Genomic DNA, 11,096 nt, shown 5'->3' on the forward strand with positions numbered 1-11,096 from the left:
TTTTTTTTTTTTTTTTTTTTGGTACCAGGGAGGATTGAACTCAGGCCCTTGCACTTGTGAGGTAGGTGCTGGAACCACTGAGCTAAATCCCAGCCCTACAAATTCTTAATTACAATTTATATTATAAGTATTAATGTCAATATTATTTATACTTAGTTATACATTACTATTATTATTTTATTATTCAGTATGTCCATTATGTTGGAACGTACAGAACTAGATGCATCCATATGGCTGATAATCTTAATTAGGGCTTATTTTGGGGGGTAGGGCTTTTATTACAAGCATCCTAAAAAGTCATGCTAGGGCTTAGTTTCCAGCTAGATCTCATTTTTAGGAAAATACAGTAGTGAGTTCAAGGGCAGCCTGAGCTACATAGTAAGACCCTGTCTCAAAAAACAAAAAAAGGCCCTGAGACCAAAAGATATAAAAGACTTCTTAAAACAAAAAAAAAAAAGATAACTCAATTGAAAAAATAAACATGTAAAAGAGGAGCAAGTACTTCACACATACAAGATGGTCTAGCATAGCACATGTGGTCCAGACAAATCACAGTGAGTGCTGAGCGGTGACAAGGAGCCAGAGCTGGCAGAGCCCTCAGCACTGTGGGCTGGAACAAGGGTAAATCTACAGCCATTGTGGAAAAGATTCTCACCCTGACTGCTCATGATAGGTACATACCATGTAACAATCCAAAAATCTCATTCACAGTTGCACGTCTTAAGAAAAGTGAGTCCTGTGTCTACCTAAGGACCGCACAAGAAACAGATGGCTGAAAATGGAACCATGCATGCCCCTCCACAGGCAAAGAGACACAACTGTATATAGTCACATCATGAACACTAAACAGTAATAACCTGACGCACTTCAAGTGCATTCTGGGAGGGCCCAAATCCAGAAAAACTACTTGAATGCTGGAGCCATACACACTCAAATTGCAATGCTCGGTATTTACCTACACAGATGTTTATAGCAGCTTTTAAAAAACTGCTAAGAGTTAGATGCATCCAAGACATTGTTCAGTAAATGAATGATAAATAAACCATGCAGGCTGGTATGCAGCTCAGCATAGTGTTTGCTTAGCATACACAAGTCCTAGGCTTGAGCACCAACACCAAAAAAAAAAAAAAGGAAAGGGAAAAAAAAAGTAACTGATCCATCTCAAGACAACAGAATATTATTGCACAAAAAAAAAAAAAAAAAAAGCTATTAAACTATGGAGAAATGTAGCAGAAATTTGAATGCCTATTCCCAACTAGAAGAAGCCAGTCTGATAAGGTCGCACACTGTGACACCAGCCTCTGGGACATCCTGGGAGACTGTGTAGAGCAGTGGCGTGCAGGGCACAGGATGGAGGGACAAACAGATAAACCAAAATGGCAGGCCCTGACACGACTGCATGTGATACCACAGTGGTGGACACGTGGCAGTGCATACTTGCTCACACCCACAGCAGACAGAGTGACCCTGACGTACATGGTGGGCTCAAGCAGTGCCGATGGATGTCAGTATGGGCTCATTCATGGTTAGATGCCACACTGTGAAAGGCAGCCATGGGGTGTGGACAAGTGCACCATACTGCCACATCAACGTGCTACAAACTTCTTGTTTTTACACTCATCTTGACAGAGACCCAGGAGCATTTATAGATATGGCAGGGGCCAGGGACTTCCCTCTGAGTGGCTCCCACAGGGTCTGCAGGATGCCCAGGACAGCTCTGATGGTGGGGGAAGGGACAAATGAGCAGTTCCTCCCAGAAGCACACTAGTGCTTGGCTTGGAAGGTGGCAGGATGTGGTAGGCCACAAGGTAAAGCCAGGGCTGGGTGGGTGTGTGCTATAGGACCAGAAGCAGCAGCTGAGGTCTTGTGTGCTCTCGCCCTTTATCCCCACCTTATGGGCCCCACCCCAAGGTCAAAGGCCTTCACAGTTGGTAGTACCATTCTGCAGGGTCTGTGCTCTTGACTCTTTTCCCAGGTTCACGTGGAAGCCACTGCCCAAGGTTGGGGTCTTGCCAGGACCTGGAAACACAGAAGAGACAGTTATCCAGAGCCTAGCAGAGAAGACCCATATATAGCCCTCTCATAGCACACAGAACAAAACAGGACCCATTCAGAACAAAACAGGGCCCAGCACGTATTCAGGGAAGATTGGCAAGCTGGATAGAAAGCCCCTCTGCTCTGCCTAACCCTGAGCATGAACCATGCCTAAATGCAAGTTCCTACTATGCTTCTAACACACTAAGAATCCTAGTGGGCCGCTGACACCCAGCTTCAGAATGACAACACAGCGCTGCCTCCCACCACAGCTGCAGCAAGGTAGCCTCACAGGATGGGTCAACAGGAGGGGCTGGCCTCTCTTGTTTCTCCCCACATCGCTTTGCCAGCCTCAGGCCGGCCAGCCATGAACATCACACCTGCATGGGGACTCCCTCCTCCACACGGGCTCCTAGAGGGGAGGAACCACAGCTAGCCAGTCTGCAGGAAGTTCCCAAGGCTCTACCCACTTTTGCACCACCTCGTGAAGAAGGCTGCAGGCTGTGAGAACTTCCATGTATGGTGTAGTCTCAGATAAGCCAACAGGCACTCTGTTTGAAATTCTCCCAAAACAGTAATCCTGGGATAGCCCACTACTCTTTTCCATGCAGGCCTCCAGGGCTAGGACTTGACCCTTGAAAACGTCAGGTATACATGTGGATCACTTATCAAGATGTGAGCCACACTGGCTAGCCTGCTGTAAAGGAGCCTCACCTCTCAGTGGAGCCAGCACCAAATACAAGGACCCAACCTTTTCTGGTACAGCTCAGAGCCTGGACAGGTACCAGTGCCTGGAATGTGGTTCTTGCCGCAAAAAAATCACCTTCAAGAAGGTGGCACAGGACCCAGCAGCACACTTTCATGGGGGTTGGAGCAAGTAAGGCAGAGGGAGCCACACAAGGGAGCCCAGGAAAGAGGCTAGAGGCAGCCAAGCCCAGAAAGGCTGCTCTAGCTGTGCATCCTGGTTGGTCATGACCAGGAACACGGGGGATACAAACAGCAGTATACTAATGCTGGTTTCTGCAGAGGCCAGAACAGAACATCTCCTGTTCTTCTTTGTTTTGTGCATGGTGGTTGTTTTAAACTCTACAATTTGTAGCTCGAAATCTTTTAGCTAAAGAAAACTCATTGGAGCAGGGTGTGGTGGTGCACACCTGCAATCTCAGCACTTGGGAGGCTGAGGCAGGAGGATCGCTGTGAGTTCAAGACCAGCCTAGACTACACAATGAGTTCCAGATCAGTCTCAACTACATAGTGAGACCCTGTCTCAAACCCCAACCCCCAAAAAAGAAAGCTCACTGAAGACTACATACTTTGTAGTTGCTGGACAAGAAAAACCACATCTCAGCATAGCTGTTTCCAACACATGCTCCCCTCCAATTATTTTTGGGGGCTGTGTGTTTGTTTGTGCTCAAATAAACTTTAATTATACAAATTATTATTTCTGCTAAATCTAGTCATTTTCTTTCTCCCTTAGGGGTATCCAGCTTCATCATCATCATAGAAGGTAGAATAAGACAGAACCACAGCATCAGACAGCCCAAATTCATATTTCACACACAAAATCACTTACTCCACCAGATTTTTCCCCACCCATAAAAAATACTTCAGGTTAAGTGTATTCCTGTGCCAAGGGGAGAGAGGGTTTGGATCTGAACAGACCCAAAAATGGATTATGCAAAACCTCAAGCCTTCCTTTAGAAGTCTCAACTGTGGCAGAAATTAAGATAGTAACTTCTCAGAAATAAAGCTTCTTGCACTAATCCCCTAGATGCCCCCTACTGTCTCTTCCCTTTGGTCACAGTTGTAACTGGTATGAAATGGCTAGGTGTCAGAGGTGTACAGATGAAGTTGGTGGACTCAGGATGAGGGTTCCTGCAGCCATGTAGGCTGAGGGTCTATGCACTGAGGTACCAGGCAAGGTGAACTCTCCTTACTCAGGCCCACTGAGACAGTAAAGCACTGAGGGAACCAGAGCCCATACTCTATTGGAGTAATGGAGAAAAGTCCAAGTCACTGGCTGTGTCCATCTCCCCAACACCAGGCTACCCTGCCAGGAGCTGTTCTGGCTATACCTGCTCTAGGAGTCACCTCCTGACTTTCACTTCCCCACCACACACACACAATAGAAAACACACATGGATGGTATAAAAAGCACTTATGCAATCTGCTCACTAAGATTTAGGGTCACAGTGCAATGGTTAATCTTGACTGTCGACTTGAATGGACTAAGGGATGCCTAACAGATTAATAAAGTACACTTTGGGCTTTATCTGTGGGGTGTTTCCAGAGATGACTAGCATGTAGGCCAGCAAGCTGAGGAGGAGAGCCTCGCTGACTGTAGGTGGCACTGTCCAGTAAGAAGCTTGCAGCCAGATAGATCAAAGAGGAAGTCAGGCTGCTTAAAGGCTTCATCCCACTCCAACAGGTATCATGCTGCAGCTATGGCCTGTGGACATCAGACTCCAGCTTCTTCAACCTTTCAACGGACTCACATCAGTGACTCTTCCAGGAAGCTTCCAGGCTTCAAACTCAGGCTGGTGCTGAGGCTTCCGACTTCTGGGACTGAGTGGTTTCTAGATACCTTGGCTCTGCTGGGTGCAGATGGCCAGCGTAGGCTATTCTTGCCTGTGATGCTATAAGCCTATCTAACAAATCCCCTTTCATAATTTGTTAAACGTTTTTCTATTGATTCTGTTCCTCTAGCAAACCCTAACCAATACATGTGGGCTCCCCAAAGAAAGAAAGAAGCAAGTCCAAGTGTGATCTCTGGCTGAAACTGCCATTTTTGAATGTTTGCTCTTCAGATGTGCTCTGCTTCCAAACATTCTTGGTACTTTTTGTAACAATGCAGGCTGTGAAGTACCATGTAGACAGGCCTGGCTAAGTCCATCCTCTCCTAAACAATGGGATAGATCTACAGGTCCAGGCTTCACAGAGAAGACTCTTTTGGGGAGTAACAGGTGGTGAGGGCTGTGCCCTGCACTGCAGAGGCATGTCATGGGCCAGCTACTCTTCAGTGCAGACAAGTCCTACACCCAGGACCAGAACAAAACAAGGGACCAAGGAGCCTCTGCCTAGGAAAGATCCATGCACAGCACCATCCTCCACTCCTCTCAGTGCTTCCAACTTGGAAACAACTACTGTATTTATTTGTTTGTTTATTTACTTATTTATTTATTTATTTGGTACTGGGGATTGAACTCAGGTCCTTATACCTGTGAGTCAGGTGGCAGAACCACTGAGCCAAATCCCCAGCCCTACAACTTTTTAAACCATGGATTCACGGGCCAGGGATTTAGCTCAGTGGCACTGCATCTCCTCTCAAGGACAAGGTCCTGAGTTCGATCCCTGGTATCAAAAAATAAATAAACCTTGGATTCATTTAACTTGACCAGGGGGTTTCTGTGGACACTGTGACATTGCTTTTAAGGGGACACACTTGTGCATATACCAACATGAAGTGACAAGTTCAGTTTTTATGATATGTAATTACCCAAAGATTCGAATAGTTCTGCAGTTGTGGTGTAGGTTAGCAACAAAAGTGTCCAAGATACATCCTCATGTACAAACTCCTAAAAACACATCACACAAAAACAGACATCATTGCCAACATCAATAGATTCATCAGTCTGGATTGTGTACCTAATAACTGTCTCAATATCTTCTGCTATTTCAGCAATGCATCTAGTTATGGTGTTAGCTAAAAAAGGAACACAAGTCACCTTTTGAATTGCATCCTCTCCTAAAAGACCGTGACAAATGTCCTTGGCAGCAGGCAGAATCAACTCTTCACCATCAATAGTAAAAGGTGACTTAGCTTTAGCAATGCAGCTAGCCAGTAAGGATGATGCTCTCTAACTGGGCATGGTTCACACACCAGTAATCTAAGCACTCAGGAGGCTGGGTGGAAGGATTGTCCAGTCTACATAGTAAATTTGACTAGCCTGAATTACACAGTAAGGTTTGGTAGTACACACCTGTGATCCTAACATTTAGGAGGCTGAGGCACTAAGATCACTGTGAGTTCAAGGCCAACCTGAACTATACAGCAAACTACACAACAACCCTATCTCAAAAAAAAAAAAATTGCTTCTGTTCTTTGTGTTCACATTGTTTTTTGTTTTTAAAAAAACTCCAAAGGCTTGTCTTTTAAGGCAGTGGGCATGGTCTCTGTGTGGCAAAGCAGTTTTGAAGGTTTATGGCTGTCACTGCGTATTATACAACTGTGCTTAGAGAATGTGAATCACCTACTGCAATAATTTAAGGAGGAGTCTTGATTATTTCAAATGCAGCTTTCTTTCTGCTGAGACTTAGTATTTTGCTGTCTCATCACTGGGTCTTTTCCTCCTTTCAAAGAAGCTCTCCAGTGATGCTTGTTTTCACTCATTCTGGGCAGGGTTAGCTGTGGGCTTACCAAAACTGTGAGTGAGACTGTGCAGTGCACGAAAGAGGTGCCGACAAAAGTGGGAAATAAAGTAACTGGTGGGCCACAAACAGACCATATAAGGGTCTGCTTCTGACTTAAAGCCACCACTAAATGCAGCTTAATTACCTCTTCCCACTGAGTCTGCAAGCAACTGATTTATTATGGTCTCTGTGCAGTCAAACCTCTCTGCTAAAGTTCATTCGTATTTGCAGCGGCTCCCCAGCAGTAGCATCACTGCTCAGTTCCACCTCAAACCCTTAGATTCTCCTAAGGAGCATACAACCTGGCTCCTTCACATGTGCAGCTCACAGTAGGGTTGCAGACCTATAAAAATCTAAAGCCACTGCTGATTTGACAGGACATGGAACTCAGGAAGTCATGTGATGATGGGGAGTGACTGTAAATACAGATGAAGCCTCACTGCCTCATCTACCACCCACCTGCTGTGTGGCCTAGTTCCTAAGAGGCCACTGTTGCTACTGGTCCATGGCCTGGGGATTGGGAACCTTTGACTTAAAGAGCTGAGACTGTAGTCATTAAAGCTTCTGATTATAGGGCTAAAGGTGTAGCTCAATAGTAGAGCAATTGCCTAGCATGTTCAATTCTGGGTTCCAGTATGGCAAAAAGAAAAAGTAATTTTTTTGATGATAGTAACCACAAGAAATGCTCCTAACCCTACCAGAAGGTTTGCTGCTCCCAGCATGGGGAGAGGCACCCTAAAGAGGCAGCCACCACTGGCTGCCTGGAGTGCAAGTTCCCAAGCATCCTCGGGAGTGACACTGACCGCTCCCAGGAAAGCAGAAGATGAATATGTGTCACCACCCACTGACAGAGTATGTCTCAGGGGGCTTCAAGACACTGGAGTGTGCCACTGTGTAGAAGCCCTGCTTTGCCCCACAAATCCTTACATGCAGGGGTGAGCCCAGACACCTGTGGAGGGGTTTAGCCTTCCTCCTACCTAGCCTAAGCTTGGCCTCCCCACATTCAGCTACTCTAAGCCTGCAGTCCTTGTTGCTTACCAGTTCCTTCCACACAGGCTCTGCTCAGAAAGACCCCAGGCACTGGAGCACGTGTGGCAGTTCCCACAGCCAGGACACTCTGCTGTGGGCCACTTGTCACCCTATCCTCACATCTGAGTTAATTATGCCCGAGCAGACTGCTAAGCAAAGTGTCCAGCCCAGTTATCACTAAGCAAGAACACTTAGGAAAAACAAGTGGTCTTTACAAACTGGAAAATGGCCATTCAATGAGAATGAGCCATTTTCAGGGTGAAGCTGAAGGAGGGTGAACTGAACAAGGGCACTGTAGACTTCTTGGAGTGCAAGAAACAGTCACCACTGCAATTACACTGATGAGGAAAAGGGGAGCCAGGTAGGCACCTGGGAAACAGGAGTTACCATGATATCTCCTACACAGGCACAACCCCCACCACCTCCATCCGCTAGAATGCAAACCCACAGCCCCACAGCACCAGTGCTAGGCTGCCTCTCCCTTGAAAGGTATCTTGGTGCCACATTAGAGCCTGTCTGAGCTTCTGCTCAACTCTCCAGAGATTAATCACTTTGTGTGGGCAGCAGCTCACCTCCACCTGCTCTGTACCATCTTCCCTTATACCCAAGGGACATGGTAAGAGCAATGCTCTGTTACCAGGCTCTGGGACGCACCTAACACAGTCCCTTCCCACAGAGACCTGTGTCTGAACTGTTTTTATTACTGTGTTATCACCCCAACAGGCATCACTGTCTTGGCAATTTTGATAAGGAAAAGCAATGTGCCACAGAGCTACGGTCTCAGCAGTCCTGATGACAACCATGAAGAAAAAGGACTGGTATAGTCATGTAAAGGTACAAGATCACAACAATGAATGTAACTGTACTGTATACCTAAAATGTACCAATAAACTCAATAAGAGAAAAAGAAAAAGGATTGGTACAATGTGTTACACAGACCAAAGGGAAAGAAGAGCAGGAGGGAAAACTCAAACCCAATGCCAGTCCTTTAAAAAGATCAACAAAACTGATAAACTTCTATTAAGAGATACAAAGAGAAAGAAAAACACCAAACTGCGACATCAGAAAGGAAAAAGGGTTGTTACTACAGACCCTGCATGCATTCAAGGACACAGGAATGCCACCAACAATTCTATCTGCATAAATTCAACAACCAGATCAAATAGATCAGTTCCTCAAAGTCAACTACCAAAACCAGAATACAACTATAACCTTACTGTCAAAGCTTAGAAATGAACATGCCAGGGTGGGTGTGGTGGCACATATCTGCAATCCCCGCACTCAGGAAGCTCAGGCAGCCTGTTCGAAGACAGCCTGGGCTTCACAATGAGTTCAAGGTTAGTCAGAAAATAGAAGACTAAGGACCATTAACTTGGCCTCAAAAGCAAATAAGAATGTTAAAGAAAACTACAGATATTATCTTGCATGAACACAGGCAAAAATTATCAAGAAGTATTAGTAAACTTAATCTACAACAGCAAGATACAAAAATAAGCCCTGGAACCAAGTGAGTTTACTACAGAAACTTGAGATGGGTTCAGCATTAAACATCAGCAGCACTAGGGCTGGCACATGGCTCTGTGGAAAAATATTTAAAGCATGCTCAAGGCACTAGGTTTGAGCCTAAGCAGTGCAGAAAGAAAAAAGAACATAAAGAAAATTAACCATACTGACAGGCTGAAGAAAAAAAAAATTGATTCTATCAGTTGATGCAGAAAAAGCATCTGACAAAATTCAACACCACTTGTGACAAAAACTCAGCAAACTAGGAATAGAAAGGGAAATCCTGGGCCTGGGATTTAGCTCAGTGGTTCCACTGCCTGCCTCACAAGCGCAAGGTCCCAAGTTCGATCCCTGGTACCAAATTAAAAAAAAGAAAAAGAAAGGGAAATCCTCAACTTTACTGATAGAGTGACTACAGGTACCAGGAGCCCACAGGTAACATTCCACTGAATGGAAGAGACTGAATGCTGCCCTCTAAGATGGAGAATGAGAATGTGGGAAAAAGGTCTCTTCTGAGGTGAAAATGAGAAATAAAACAAAGATAAAACAGTCTGTATTTCTAGACAACACGACTGTCTACAGTGTCTACAGATCCCAAGCAGTCTATTATAGGAACTCCTAGAGGGGCTGGGGATGTAGCTCAGTGGCACAGCACCTGCCTGGCAAGCTCGAGCTCCTACGTTTAACAGAAAGAGCAAAAGAAAAAAAAAAAAGGGAAGGAAAGAAAGGAAAACAGCTCCAGACTGTAAGTAATGTAAGAAATGCACAGGAGCTTCAAAACCACAACACACTGATGGATATTTTGAAGAAAACCTAAATTATTGGAATATTGTGTTCACATACTGGAAGAATCAGCATAATAAAATCACTCTAAATTTTAAAAGACGTGTTTGTTTGGAGACTTGATCTCACTACATAGTTCTGGCCTTGTACTCACTTTGTAGCTCAGAGTGGACTCAAACTCTTAGGGATCTTCCTGCCTCAGCCTCCCAAGTGCTAGGATTATAGGTGTGTGCTACCATGCCCAGCTTGTCAAGAGATTTTATGCAACTCCATTAGTAGAGAAATATTTGTAACTATACACAAATTTACTCTAAAGTTAAAGGAAAAGGAAAAATGACTAAAAAGCTACAATAATTTTCAAGAGGAGGAACAAAACTGGAGGACTCACAATATGACTTCGAGACAATATAAAACAACAATAAACAAGAAGTGCAATAGTGCCAACAGAAATGGTATAGAACAGAAGGGCCAAGAAAGAGATCCATCCAGTTCCGTCCCCCTCCACCCAGTGCTCTCTGCCAAAGGAGCAAGGGCAATTAAGGACAGGCTTTCAACGAACAGCACTGAATACAACATCCACACTCAGAGGACAAACCTCAGCTTCCAAGACGCTAACTCCACACGGCACATAGATCTAAATGTCAACAGAAGGGGCAAGGCCCTAGGCCCCAAAATATAAAAACAACCAAATAAAACTAAGTGTAAAACATAAACAATAAACTTTTAGAAAACACATGTAGGAATGGGGCTGGGGATTTGGCTCAGTGGTTTCACTGGCTCGAGTTCGATTAAAAAAAAAGAAAACACATGTGGCAACTTAGGGTTAGACAAAGAAGTCTAGATATGACAACAAAAAAAGAAAAGTGAATAAATTGGAGTTGCCTTCGGACCATGTACAGCACGCGGGCTTGCGAAAGTAAAGTAAAAAGAACCCTCCGCACTCCACAGCGGGCAACGAGGATTCCGGAGGGCCGCAGACAGCGCGCAGGTGAGGTGGCCTCCAGCTCCACCTGCCAGGGGACCAAGGGACCAGGAGGGCCAGGTAGGATCAGAGAAGACCAGAAGGGCCGGGGGTACTGCAGGGGACCACAGGGGACCAGGAGAGGACCAAAGAAACGTGACTCAGGGGGGACTAAGTGGGACGGGTGGGGCCAGAGAGACCGGGAGGACTCGCGCCCGCCCACCAGGCCCTCGCGTGCTGACCCACCGTCCAGCGACACGAACTGGCCCACGGCCGACGAGCCGCCACCGCTGTTCTCCACGAACTGCACCTCGGACACGATGATGTTGTCCTCCAGCACCGAGCCGCAGGCCGTGCACACCCCATCGCCGCCGGC

The 11,096-nt window shown here is 45.7% G+C and overlaps 1 protein-coding gene across 1 annotated transcript in view; it reads right to left on the bottom strand.

Moving 5' to 3' along the window:
- Positions 1–11,090, bottom strand: part of Brf1 (BRF1 RNA polymerase III transcription initiation factor subunit) — a 67,286-nt gene extending 56,196 nt beyond the window's left edge. The window contains exons 1-2 of the mRNA XM_010607352.1: positions 10,967–11,090; positions 1,939–2,019 (exon numbers count right to left, since the gene is read on the bottom strand). The gene's annotated coding sequence lies outside the window, so the exon portion shown is untranslated. The remainder of the gene's footprint in view (positions 1–1,938; positions 2,020–10,966) is intronic.
- Positions 11,091–11,096: the final 6 nt, after the last annotated feature.

This window comes from Fukomys damarensis, unplaced genomic scaffold (assembly GCF_012274545.1).
Source record: "Fukomys damarensis isolate Sample0158 unplaced genomic scaffold, DMR_v1.0_HiC HiC_scaffold_21, whole genome shotgun sequence".
In the NCBI taxonomy this organism is placed as follows: Eukaryota; Metazoa; Chordata; class Mammalia; order Rodentia; family Bathyergidae; genus Fukomys; species Fukomys damarensis.